General features: G+C 46.1%; 1 long non-coding RNA gene across 1 annotated transcript in view; it reads left to right on the top strand.

Annotated features, from left to right (window-relative positions):
• The first annotated feature begins 525 nt into the window (after positions 1 to 525).
• Positions 526 to 14,625, top strand: part of LOC126349184 (uncharacterized) — a 276,580-nt gene continuing 262,480 nt past the window's right edge. The window contains exon 1 of the long non-coding RNA XR_007565182.1: positions 526 to 599. This is a non-coding gene — a long non-coding RNA (uncharacterized LOC126349184). The remainder of the gene's footprint in view (positions 600 to 14,625) is intronic.

Below are 14,625 nucleotides of genomic sequence, written 5' to 3'. Positions count from 1 at the left end.
ACAAAGTAACAAGGCGGACGAGATCTAACCGCGGTAATGACCGTCTAGGCATCGTTGAACTCCAGACAACACGACCCGTGTACCTACTTCCTGGTGGAATGACTGGAACTGATCGGCTGCCGGTCCCCTCCGTCTAATAGGCGCTGCTCATGCATGGTTGTTTACTTCTTTGGGTGTTTTAGTGACTTATCTTAACAATCAAAGGGACTGTGTCTAAGATACAAAATTCACAGTCAACGTCTTCTTTCAGGAGTTCTGGGAACTCGGGTGATGCAAAACTTATTTTGATGTGTATATGTTACATTGACAAGTGTATTCCCGTCATTTCATTACTCTACATTAATTATTTATTGATGTTGCCATTTTTTACTGCCAGTAGCCATAAATTTCTGGAACTGAACTAAAAAAATTCTCTGTACTGTGTGTTTTTCCCTTTACAAGTGTTCTAAATCTGTGCAATGGTTTTGTACAGTTGGCGGGATGCAGTTCAGAAAGCAGTTCTCAGAAGCTGCAGTGACCACGCCACCTGTTCAGCGGTGTTGGAGGGGCACCGTGCATGCTGTGCGCTTACCAAGCAACGATGTTCGTCTGGATACCACGTAAGATCATTTTTCCTGTTACACTCTACGTGTAAATATAGCCCAGACGCCGACAAGTAGCCTTTCTTTCTTTCCTCCATACTTATACATCATAGCACTTGCTGTATGCCCATCTCTTATTCCCAACCTATTCCTACCACTACTACTACGACCCTACTACTAAGAGTACTACTACTTCTGAATTCTTTTTCACGATTCGTTTGTACAAGCGGTAGCCATATGAAAACGAGACAGATGGAAGTTTGTATGTACCTCTTCGTCCGAAGCAAATCGATGGACACTTTGCAAAAATTGAAGGGCGCCATCAAGTCCTAACACCTGACGGACGGCATCATTCTTTTGCAGGGTAATGTCCACCCAGATGCTGCCAAAGAATTTTCGAGTACGCTGCAGAAGTTTTGTTGAGAATTCCTTGAATATCCTCCTAAGAGTTCCGATTTCTCCCCATGCGATTTCGTTATTTTTGTAGCACTGAAGAAAGAGATTCGGGGCCGTCGATTTGCTTCGGACCAAGAGGTGCACACCTGAGATCAGTAATGATTCCGTAGTCAGTGGCAAACATTTCTCGAAGAAGGCACCTACTGTCTCGTCGCACAGTGGGATAAATGTTTTAACAGTAATGCCTATTACATTTGAAATAATAAACAATCTACTTATTTTTTTCATCTGTCTCGTTTTCAGTTGACTGCCCTTTGTATTTCAGCGGGGAGCAAGCTCTTACGGATTACATTATGTATTCTATACTGCCCCTAACGCCTTGCAATTAGCCAGCTTAATTTTATGTTTAATAATTAACTTCTAATTTGCCTGTTAACTTACTAACCGGTGTAAAATGGTCTCGTTTGACTTCATTTGTATCGATCTAGTTTTACTGTCCATCTTGTGATATATTTGTTTTTGCTTTTAAAGGTCGACATGTTGTCCAGAGTAACGTAGAATTAATTACAATGTATACCAACTCACTTGTAAGAGACATCAAAATCAGCACCATGGTTTACTGAATCTTCGTTTCATTGATGTTCGATGACTTCGCAAGCGTATGCCAAGTCTAGAAATCCAATTGCTTTGCTGTTCAAACCCAGCTACTTTAACAATTTTTTTCCTTTGTTATGACGTGCTGCACAAGTTCAGGTTCGACTTAAAACACTTGATCCCTGTGCAACTAAAATCGGAGTAATGGATGGACAACCCATCCACTACATTAGAGTTCGTAGCAAACTTAATCTTCTCGCCAGTGACTGCTATAGTTTTAACTACTAACACTTCTGAATCTTAATTAATGCAGCATGCGACTTTATTAGGAGTTACTGTAACCGAAAGTGAGGAAGACATCATCTGCTATAAGGACAGCAAAGATTTATGGCGAAGAATGATATACACTCCTGGAAATTGAAATAAGAACACCGTGAATTCATTGTCCCAGGAAGGGGAAACTTTATTGACACATTTCTGGGGTCAGATACATCACATGATCACACTGACAGAACTACAGGCACATAGACACAGGCAACAGAGCATGCACAATGTCAGCACTAGTACAGTGTATATCCACCTTTCGCAGCAATGCACGCTGCTATTCTCCCATGGAGACGATCGTAGAGATGCTGGATGTAGTCCTGTGGAACGGCTTGCCATGCCATTTCCACCTGGCGCCTCAGTTGGACCAGCGTTCGTGCTGGACGTGCAGACCGCGTGAGACGACGCTTCATCCAGTCCCAAACATGCTCGATGGGGGACAGATCCGGAGATCTTGCTGGCCAGGGTAGTTGACTTACACCTTCTAGAGCACGTTGGGTGGCACGGGATACATGCGGACGTGCATTGTCCTGTTGGAACAGCAAGTTCCCTTGCCGGTCTAGGAATGGTAGAAAGATGGGTTCGATGACGGTTTGGATGTACCGTGCACTATTCAGTGTCCCCTCGACAATCACCAGAGGTGTACGGCCAGTGTAGGAGATCCCTCCCCACACCATGATGCCGGGTGTTGGCCCTGTGTGCCTCGGTCGTATGCAGTCCTGATTGTGGCGCTCACCTGCACGGCGCCAAACACGCATACGACCATCATTGGCACCAAGGCAGAAGCGACTCTCATCGCTGAAGACGACACGTCTCCATTCGTCCCTCCATTCACGCCTGTCGCGACACCACTGGAGGCGGGCTGCACGATGTTGGGGCGTAAGCGTAAGACGGCCTAACGGTGTGCGGGACCGTAGCCCAGCTTCATGGAGACGGTTGCGAATAGTCCTCGCCGATACCCCAGGAGCAACAGTGTCCGTAATTTGCTGGGAAGTGGCGGTGCGGTCCCCTACGGCACTGCGTAGGATCCTACGGTCTTGGCGTGCATCCGTACGTCGCTGCGGTCCGGTCCCAGGTCGACGGGCACGTGCACCTTCCGCCGACCACTGGCGACAACATCGATGTACTGTGGAGACCTCACGCCCCACGTGTTGAGCAATTCGGCGGTACGTCCACCCGGCCTCCCGCATGCCCACTATACGCCCTCGCTCAAAGTCCGTCAACTGCACATACGGTTCACGTCCACGCTGTCGCGGCATGCTACCAGTGTTAAAGACTGCGATGGAGCTCCGTATGCCACGGCAAACTGGCTGACATTGACGGCGGGGGTGCACAAATGCTGCGCAGCTAGCGCCATTCGACGGCCAACACCGCGGTTGCTGGTGTGTCCGCTGTGCCGTGCGTGTGATCATTGCTTGTACAGCCCTCTCGCAGTGTCCGGAGCAAGTATGGTGGGTCTGACACACCGGTGTCAATGTGTTCTTTTTTCCATTTCCAGGAGTGTAGAATACGAAATAATAGGAAATGGTGAGCAAGAAACAGAAAGTAGCGACTTACTAAAGGTCAAAATTAGTGAACAGCTAACTAAAGAAAGAAATTAGTTATTTTGAAATTAAGCTTGAAAAATATATTCGAGGGAAGAGGGACACGGAAAGTCGTTGAATAGGCAGAGAAAACTGTCTACAGCAAAATTGCTACCCTAGTACAAAACGTTGTCATAGAAATGAAGGAAAGTTTCTGAAACTGAACTTTCAGAGAACAGTGTGCTAAGGAAGGGAGAAGTGGACCGTCGGAAACCAGAAAAGAAACAAGGCTATCGAGGACTTGGGTGCAGTAGGTGTTGAGTGATAAAAATGTTGGCACAGTACAGGAAGAGATGTAAAATGTAATCAAACTAGTCGAAAACCCAATGGCTATAGAGAATGGTAGGAAATAATACTCACGCCAAGACTTTATGTCTGTAGGAACTTGCTAGCACAGCTCACACTTAGATAGGAAGGTGTATTTACAATGGAGAGCCTGAACCTAGTTCACGTGAGGGACATGGACCTACAATTCTTCTGTCACGTTGGCTACGCCTGAACTATGTGCTGCCATATCTGACAGTGTGTTTTCCTCACCAGTGTCGTTTGTGAACAGTGTTCAGTTGAATATCGTTGTAAGGACAAGAAATACTATGCACTGAACTCTGCATACATACGGCTTATTGAGCTGATTGACCATTTCGTCAAGTTTGTGATCATGTGAGCGGTGAAGCATAAGGAGCACCATCTCTTTGATATCTGGCTAAGAAATATTTCATATAAATTATTATTCTAAACATGGTGCGTTTCCGTTGAAAAGTTTTTAAGAGCCATATACACTGAAGAGCTAAAGAAACTGCTACACCTGCCTAATGTCGTGTAGGTGGCATAGACTCGACTAATGCCTGAAGTAGTGCTGGAGGGAATTGACACCATGGATCCTGGAGGGGTGGGAGTACGAGAGGGGTGGAGTTCTCTTCTGAGCAGCACGTTGAAAGGCATCCCAGATATGCTTAATAAAATGTTCATGTCTTGGGAATTTGGTGGCCAGCGGAAGTGTTTAAACTCAGAAGAGAGTTCCTGAAGTCACTCTGTAGCAATTCTGGATGTATGGGATGTCGCACTGCGCTGCTGGAATTGCCCAAGTCAGGCGCAATGCACAATGGACATGAATGGGTGCATGTGATCAGACGGGATGCTTACGTACGTGTCAGCTGTCAGAGTCGTATCTAGACGTATCAGGGGTCCCTAACCACTCCAGCTGCACACACCCCACACCTTACACAGCCTCCACCAGCTTGAACAGTCCCCTGCTGGCATGCAGGGTCCAAGGACTCATGAGGTTGCCACCATACCGGTAAACGTCCATCCGCTCGATACAATTTGAAACGGAACTCTGACAAGGGAACATGTTTTCAGTCACAAACAGTTCCAATGTTAGAGTTGAAGGGCCAGGCGAGGCTTAAAGCTTTGTGTCGTATAATCATCAAGGGTACACGAGTGGGCCTTCGGCTCCGGAAGTCCATATCGATGATGTTTCATTGGATGGTTCGCACGCTGACCCTTGTTGATGGCCAAGAATTGAAATCTGCAGCAATTTGTCACATTAAACGATTCTGTTCAGTCGTCGTTAGTCCCTTTTTTGCAGGATCATTTTCTGGCCGCAGCGATGTCGGAGATTTGATGTTTTACCGGATTCCTGATATGCATGGTACACTCGTGAAATGGTTGTACGGGAAAATTCCCACATCATCGCTACCTCTGAGATGCTGTGTTCCATCACTCGTGGACCGACTATAACACTACGTTCAAACTCACTTAAATCTTGATAACCTACCATTTGTAGTAGCAGTAACAAAGCTAACAACTGCGCCAGACACTTGTTGTCTTATATTGGCGTTGCCGACCGCAGCGCCATATTATGCGTGTTTACATATCTTTGTAATTGAATATGCATGCCTATGTAATTTCTTTGACGCTTCAGTTTATATACAGAGTGTTTCAAAGTCTTTGCATCAAACGTCTACCGGTGATAGATCACCTCCTGGGAAATAACTTTTATTAAAAACAAATTGTTCGCTGACGCTTCCCGGCGACCCTAGGCGTCCTTTTGTATTTGTTATGCATCTGAGAGGCTCAAAGTGAATGCACTGTGCAGCATGCTTATGCCTTGAGTGTTGCCCATAATTCAATCATATGCTCCGTTTGAAAGGGGACAGGCCTGATAGAATTAAAATTACTCTTTCACATCTAAAATATTTTTCTCCTTTTATAGACACTCATCCATAAGGTTTTCTTATCGACAATCATTTTATTAATTTACTGGGGTCGGTAGTATACATCATACCAGGATAGGTGTAATCTTGTCGTCCCGGGACCGGCGGAAACTAAAGGATGCCTAGTGTCTCCTGGCAGCGTCTGCGAATATTCCGTCTCTATCACCCCTAGATATTTGATGCAAAGACATCAAAACACCCTACATAGGGCTATATGTTATAAACTGGTTTTCCTTTTACTGTAACTCCATTCTTCGAAGGATGTGACGCAGAGATGAAAAGACGCAGTTTGTATGAAGAGGATAGCGTTACAGAGAACAATGACGATGATAGTAATGGCAGCGAGTTAATATCAAGGGTGTTGTATTGTCAGAGGCAAAAATGGTTTACTTGCAAACCTTGATAGTACTACTCTAATATCCCACGTATGTTCACTTTTCTGACAGTGATACCTTAAATTGGCCATCAAAAGTATGGTATAGTACTCAATTGAAGAAATTAATATGTTCAGTCTTCGAAAGCAAAACCAAATCTTAGGAACTGCACAGATTTTAAAAATGAGTGAATGTCTCAACAGATGGAACGAAACAACTAAAAACTAATGTCACATTTACTCCTTCGTTCTGCGTCTTTTGTAATAATTAAACTGCCGAGGCCAGATGCAAGCCGGCCGCGGTGGTCTAGCGGTTCTAGGCGCTCAGTCCGGAGCTACGTGACTGCTACGGTCACAGGTTCGAATCCTGCCTCGGGCATGGATGTGTGTGATGTTCTTAGGTTAGTTAGGTTTAAGTAGTTCTAAGTTCTAGGGGACTTATGACCTCAGCAGTTGAGTCCCATAGTGCTCAGAGCCATTTGAACCAGATGCAAGGCTGCAGACAGGCGAGCACTGCTCGCTGCTCTCCGTGCAGCGGCCTTTGCCCGCATTTTGGAAGGAACGAAAATTACTCTTTAATGTACCGTCGACAACGAGGTCATTAGAAACGGAACCCAAACTCGGATTAACGAAGGATGGGGAAGGAAATCGACTGTGGTGTTTCAAAAAAACCATCCCGACATTTGCCTTAGGCGATTTACGGAAAAGCTGATAAGTATGGCCGGACAGGAATTCGAACCGTCGTACTTCCAAAAGCTACTCTGCTTTTACGGCCTACAGCATGTATGTAGCTGCTCTGCTTGTTATATCTATACAGGGTCTCGTGTACAGGTCTGCAACACTTAACACATTGCGAACTACGGAAGCCGACCGGGAACTTCCATGTTACACGTCACTGATTGTAAATTAAAATTTCAGTATCAGCTTCTAATTTTGGGGTAATCGGTATTTTCTCACCTACAGTAAACAGTAAAAATATACTAGGAAAACAAACATTTATATCTTTTTATAGAAAAAAATAGAAATTGTTCAGCATTGTTCTAGTGGCTGAAGACAAAGGGGTGAGGATTCTTATACTTTCACTCATTCCATAGTGAGGCGCGTAGAAGGTAGTGGTAAAACCAGGTGGACAGGCGGGCGAGAAATATCGGATGCGGCAACTATTAGATGCTACTAGGGACCATCTAATTATTCCTCTATCTAGGCCGCAGAAGAAGACAGATGTACTATCAGAAGTCGTTCGTACAAAAAGCAGCGGTGTTAGCTGAATACTGTGGTTGAGCACACTGTTACCTGATGGCTGTATTGTGTACAGTCATGAATTTCAGAGGGTAATCTATCATTCAGCAATGAATTATCTGTTTATCTAAAGCTCCAAACAAGAAGACAACTGCAGTAGCAATGCATCGTGTATAGTGTCTGTGTGTGTGTGTGTGCGCGCGCGCCCGCGCGCGCGCGCGCCCGCGCGCGCGCGTGTGTGTGTGTGTGTGTGTGTGTGTGTGTGTGTGTGGTGGTCGTGCGGTAGCGTTCTCGCTTCCCGCGCCCGGGTTTCCGGGTTCGATTCCCGGCGGGGTCAGGGATTTTCTCTGCCTCGTGATGGCTGAGTGTTGTGTGTTGTCCTTAGGTTGGTTAGGTTTAAGTAGTTCTAAGTTCTAGGGGACTGATGACCATAGATGTTAGGTCCCATAGTGTTCAGAAGCATTTGAACCATTTTTTTGTGTGTGTGTTTGTGTTTGTGTGTCATGATTTGCGAAAGGAAATTAGTCGCGAAGACGACCTTTTTCCATGTTTCCACGTATCACTTTCTGTTTACCCCTCTTGCACGTCTGCAGCACAGTTGACGTAGAAGAAACTTACTTGGAATGACTCGTCAGTACACTTGCCCGAATAACGCTGAAAAATGCCTGTTTAGTGGGTCAACAGCATACTAGTCTGTGGCGACGGACAACAAGCTGCGGGGGTACGCATCACTTCTTTCGCACGCATAAGAACTTATTTTTCCCTTGCATCTGGAACACAGGTGTCAGTAAGCATAAATTTATCATTGAAAAAGTTTATGCTGTTTTATGGCAAATGCTTACACACATTTCTTTACATTAAGCAAAAAGCACTCCGTCGTCAGGCCACGAGTGGCCTAACGGGACCATCCGACCGCCGTGTCATCCTCGGTGGATAGGAGGGGTGTGTGGTCAGCACACCGCTCTCCCGGTCGTTATGGTGGTATTCTTGACCGAAGCCGCTACTATTCGGTCGAGTAGCTCCTCAATTGGCATCACGAGGCTGAGTGCACCCCGAAAAACGGCAACAGTTAATGGCGGCCTGGATGGTCACCCATCCAAGTGCCGACCTCGCCCAAGAGCGCTTAACTTCGGCGAGCTCACGGGAGACGGTGAATCCACTGCAGCAAGGCAGGTGCCTTTACATAAAGCAAGGGTGAATAAATGTAAGAATAGAGTAGCGGAAGGTATAGGGAAGTTAAGAGAGCAAGAGTTGAAGATGGATATGTGTGGCGGAAGTGAGAATAAGGGAGAGAAGTACTGAGAGTTTGACGAGTAGGTCAAAGCTTTTTCTTTAATAAGAAACCTTATTGTTCTTGGAGGATATTAAAGTAGCTTTGAATCCCATTTCAACATACAGATGGTACTCTTCAATTGACATCTATAGCCCTTGCTGCTCTTGGTGTTTCACTGTACGTAGTATCTTATATGATAGCACATGACTGGCATTCAATTTTACGATGCAGTATGAAGTGAAAAAACACACTTTTAACGAATGCTCTTTCATGTGTTCGTATGGCATGCGTCGCCATTATAATCTGTCCGAGGAGTTCTCACGTTATCTTTGTAAAACCAGTTGCGCGTATCAAAAATAATGACGGTCCAACGTGAATCGTGAAAACGGAGATATCATATCTTCTTCTTGATGTGCAGTGGCCTTGTGAGTGAGTTTGTCGATGTATATTACGAGTCATCCTCTGATGAGATTACCTACGGAAGGTGTCGCGTGCACAGCTTTGAGTCCCCCAGTTACTGGTAATGATCAGGTGGGATGGTGTACTGGTAAAGGCAGTGGACTCGTGATCGGATGGACCAGGATTCGTCTGGCCGTCCTCATGTGCATTTTCGTTTGCTACCCTCGGCTATCCCGAGTGTGGGGTGGAAAGGATCTTTTCTGACACCAGTATCAATTTTCTGTCTCATCCTTGCCCAATTTGAGCCGTGTGTCTATAATAGACACTCGTCTGCGAGAGACGTATATAGGAGACGTTAGTCGATCAGTGAGTTTATTAACAGTTTTAATGACATCCCCTAATTATTTGTGAACAACGTCAACTGCCCGCTTCCCAACTGCAGACCCAGCTGCTATCTGAAACGAAAGAAGCACAAAGGAGGCTCCTGTAGCTGGCGAGTGACGATCGACATGGATGAGCGACTGATAGTCCATTCTAGGAGCGCCCCCGCTGCCTAGGAACCTCTCTCGGTACAGTACGAGGTGCCGTGTTGTAACAGCGAGTAACTCGGAAAGGAGGTGTGGGGATAAGCGTAAGAACCCATACAAATTATAAAAATGAATGCAGGTATGTAGGCATATATGTATGTATTTATATATGTGTGTTCCACGTCTCCTATGACTGGACCGTTTTCAGCAAAACTTAGTACACATGTCATTAACTGACAGGAAAGAATTACTTTGGGGGAAAGAAGCACCCATCTATCAAGAGGGTGTGGATGGGAGTGAAAAAGGCGGAGTAGACCTACACTTAGTCATGCACTATTTGAGAATGAGAGCATTTAGAGAGTTGCAAACAAACTTTACCTACAATTTCAAACCTTTACAAAACTCTTTGTTCCTGACGACGTTTACAAAATGGTGAAAGAAAAAACGTTTATCACTTACTATATTTTCGCTGTTCTTGCAGTAAAACTGCTACATGAAGCATGACGTTTTAGTTTATTACTTTTTTACTACTAATTATATTTGTGACAAATTTTGGAAACAATATTCATATATACCACTGAATATACTAGAAAAATAACATCATTGCATCGCACTTAGTCCAGGAGATATATTGTTGCACCTACTGAGATGCTTAAAAAACTACCGCATCATGCAACACGTTTAATTTTTTACTCTTAATCCTACTTGCAACACTTATCGCAGACGGTATCCATATCTGCTGAAAAATGTACCTACAAAAAAATAGCACTGTGCGACACACAGTTCAGGAGATATGACGTCAAATACACTACCGGTCATTAAAATTGCTACACCAAGAAGAAATGCAGATGATAAACGGGTATTCATTGAACAAATATATCATACTAGAGCTGACATGTGGTTAAATTTTCACGCAATTTGGGTGCATAGATCCTGAGAAATCATTACCCAGAACAATCACTTCTGGCCCTAATAACGGCCTTGATACGCCTGGGCATTGAGTCAAACAGAGCTTGGATGACGTGTAAGGGTGCAGTTGCCCATGCAGCTTGAACATGATACAACAGTTCATCAAGAGTAGTGACTGGCGTATTGTGACGAGGGTGGCCGAGCGGTTCAAGGTCGCAGGTTCGAATCCTGTCTCGGGCATGAATGTGTGTGATGTCCTTAGGTTATTTAGGTTTAAGTAGTTCTAAGGTCTAGGGGACTGATGACGACAGATGTTAAGTCCCATAGCGCTCAGAGCCATTTGAACGATTTTTTTTTATTGTGACGAGCCAGTTGCTCGGCCACCATTGACCAGACGTTTTCAGTTGGTGAGAGAACTGGGGAATGTGCTGGCCAAGGCAGCAGTCGAACATTTTCTGTATCCAGAAAGGCCCGTACACGACCTGCAACATGCGGTCGTGCATTATCCTGCTGAAATGTAGGGTTTCGCAGGGATCGAATGAAGGGTAGAGCCACGGGTCGTAGCACATCTGAAATGTAACGTCCACTGTTCAAAGTGCCGTCAATGCGAACAAGAGGTGACCGAGACGTGTAACCAAAGGCACCCCATACCATCACGCCGGGTGATACGCCAGTATAGCGATGACGAATACACGCTTCCAGTGTGCGTTCACCGCGATGTCGCCGACATGGATGCGACCATCACTATGCTGTAAACAGAACCTGGATTCGTCGGAAAAAATGACGTTTTGCCTTTCGTGCACCCAAGTCCGACGTTGAGTACACCATCGCAGGCGCTCCTGTCTGTGATGCAGCGTCAAGGGTAAGAGCAGCCATGTTCTCCGAGCTGATAGTCCATGATGCTGCAAACGTCGTCGAACTGTTCCTGCAGATGGTTGTTGTCGTGCAAACGTCCCCATCTGCTGACTCAGGGATCGAGATATGGCTACACGATCCGTTACAGCCATGCGGATAAGATGCCTGTCATCTCGACTGTTAGTGATACGAGGCCGTTGGAACCCAGCACGGCGTTCTGTATTACCCTCCTGAACCCACCCATTCCATATTCTGCAAACAGTTATTGGATCTCAACCACCGCGAGCAGCAATGTCGCGATACTATAAACCACAATCGCGATAGGCTACAGTCAGACCTTTATCAAAGTCGGATACGTGATGGTGCGCATTTCTCCTCCTTACACGAGGCATCAAAACAACGTTTCATCAGGCAACGTTGGTCAACTGCTGTTTGTATATGAGAAATCGGTTGGAAACTTTCCTCATGTCACAGCAGGTTGTAGTTGTCGCCACCGGCGCCAACGTTGTGTGAATGCTCTGAGAAGCTAATCATTTTCATATCACAGCATCGTCTTCCTGTCGGTTAAATTTAAATTAATAGCACGTCACCTTCGTGGTGTGGCAATTTTAATGGCCAATAGTGTAATGAAATGCGGGAAAAGGCTGTTGTATCATGCATTACGTTTTAACTTATTATTTACTTCTATTCGCAATACTTTTCACAGACAAAAGGCACATTTACCACTGGATGTACCAGCTAAATTATATCATTGTACAGGACGTGCTTCAGACGATACGACGTCATGAACATTATACTGCTTGAAATTGAAAGTGCAGGGCGACCTTCGCTGGACATACGGGTGAAATATGCTTCCAGATACACGTGAAATATGTTAAATATGTGTGACAATATGTTTGACATGTGCGAGCGCGAGCAAAGTCAGGGGTAAAAAGCTCATCCTAAAGCGCTGGAACGATTTCTAACAAATTTGGTACACATTTAAGTTACAGTCTAGAAGGAAATACTGTGGGGGTAAGAACTACCAGCTTCCTATTGGGGTGAGGAACAGACAACGAGGCTGAAGGAGGAGACAGGTACAGATAGGATGAGGAGGAAAAGGGAGGAGATAAGACAGAGAAAGGGGGAGGAAGAGACAGGCTGAGAGATGAAGACGAGGAGATGAACAGACAGAGGGGGAGGAGAAAGTAGATAGAGGAAGGTAAGAGGAGGATATTGCAAAGGAAGAAATTGACACATGAAAGGGGAGGAGGTGAACAGGGAGAGGGGGAGCAGTAGATGGACAGAGAGAGAGCGGGAGGAGAAGATGGACAGAGAATGGGGGTGCAGAAGGTGTGACAACACATTTGACATGTGCGAGTGCGAGCAAAGCCAGGTGTGAAGAGCTCGTCCTAAAGCGCTGGAACGATTTCTCACAAATGTGGTACACATTTCAGTCACAATCTAGAAGGAAATAATGTAGGGGTAAGAACTACCGGCCTGCTATTTGAGGGAGCGGAATAACGCGATGAGAGAAGGGAGGACGAGGAGATGGACAGAAAACGAGGCTGAATGAGGATGCAGGCACAGATAGGATGAGGAGGAGATGGAAAGAGACAGGGGGAGTAAGAGACAGGCAGAGAGATGAAGACGAGGAGATGAGTGAGGAGGAAGTAGATAGAGAAAGGTAAAAGGAGGAAATTGGAAAGGAAAAAATTGACACAGGAAGGAAGTATACCAGCTCTCATCCAATTAGTGTAAATGGGAAAGGAGGAGGGCGAGTGAAACTGCTATCGGGCTACCTCTGCCCCACTGCTTGTGCTAATTTGCTGAAGATGCAGAATATAGATACATCCGTCCTCACGTTGCGCAGAGTTTCGTAGTATTCGTGTCGAACGCATCCGACCCCATTGAGAACGGCTGAAGATAACGAAGGCGGTCCCGTAGCGGGGGAAGGGTCGCTGGCGGCCGCAGATGAAGTCTGCAGTCTGCATTGAGGCGGGGCGGCGGCGGAGGCAGGGGCGGCGTCGTCGGCGACGACTGCGGAAGTGGGACCGTGGCGGCGCTGCGGCCGGAATAGTTTTAGTTGCGGCCGTGATCCCTGAATGGGCGCCTGCAAACGAGCGTCCGCCGGCCGGCAACTTGGCGCGCTCCTTCGCCTTGCGAGTTGGCGCTACTTGGGGATGAGCGGTCGCCGGATAAGCCGCGCGCCCCGGATTAATGAGCCAAACTCGGCCCGGCCGTGGATTACGCTGCGCCAACTCCGCCGTTCCTCTGGCGTGGCGCGGGCATGCCAAGAAGCCGCCCGGCCCGGCTGACGCAGCGCCGCCTCGTCTTTGCTGCGGACTGCCGGCCGCCCTCCTTCCACCTTACTGAATGCGACACCGCCACTAAGAAACTTGCTGCATTCCTGATTAACTCGCATTATATGCCCCCCCCCCCCCCCACCCTTCCGCACACACACTTATGCGGCGTATTTCAGTCTTTTCAGTAACCGTCTGTTGTTGTTGTCTTCAGTCCAGATACTGGTTTGATGCAGCTCTCCATGCTACTCTATCCTGTGCAAGCTTCTTCATCTCCCAGGACATACTGCAACCTACGTCCTTCTGAATCTGTTTAGTGTACTCATCTCTAGGTCTCCCTCTACGATTTTTACCCTCCACGATGCCCTCAAATACTAAATTTGTGATCCCTTGATGCCTCAGAATATGTCCTACTAACCAATCCCTTCTTCTGGTCAAGTTGTGCCACAAAATACTCTTCTCCCAAATTGTATACACTACCTCCTCATTAGTTATGTGATCTACCCATCTAATCTTCAGTATTCTTCTGTAGCACCACATCTCGAAAGCTTCTATTCTCTTCTTGTCCAAACTATTTATCTTCCACGTTTCACTTCCATACATCGCTACACTCCATACATATACTTTCAGAAACGACTTCCTGAGACTTAAATCTATACTCGATGTTAACAAATTTCTCTTCTTCAGAAACGCTTTCCTTGCCATTGCCAGTCTACATTTTATATCATCTCTACTTCGACCATCGTGAGTTATTTTGCTCCCCAAATAGTGAAACTCATTTACTACTTTAAGTGTCTCATTTCCTAATCTAATTCCCTCAGCATCACCCGCTTTATTTCGACTACATTCCGTTATCCTCGTTTAGCTTTGGTTGATGTTCATCTTATATCCTCCTTTCAGGACACTGTCCATTCCGTCTACGGGTTAAAAATCACGTCATAAGGAACAACGTTTGTTAGGGACAAAATATTCCCCAACGTTTCTCGGCGCTTCCACGCGTCGTGTAAGACTGGTCACGCCCCTGAGAGGCGGCAGAGCATACGCGCTCTGTTGTAGCCGTACGCAGCGTGTGTT

The sequence above is a fragment of the Schistocerca gregaria genome, chromosome 1, assembly GCF_023897955.1.
Source record: "Schistocerca gregaria isolate iqSchGreg1 chromosome 1, iqSchGreg1.2, whole genome shotgun sequence".
Classification (NCBI taxonomy): Eukaryota; Metazoa; Arthropoda; class Insecta; order Orthoptera; family Acrididae; genus Schistocerca; species Schistocerca gregaria.
This window is presented reverse-complemented; position numbering and strand designations above follow the sequence as displayed.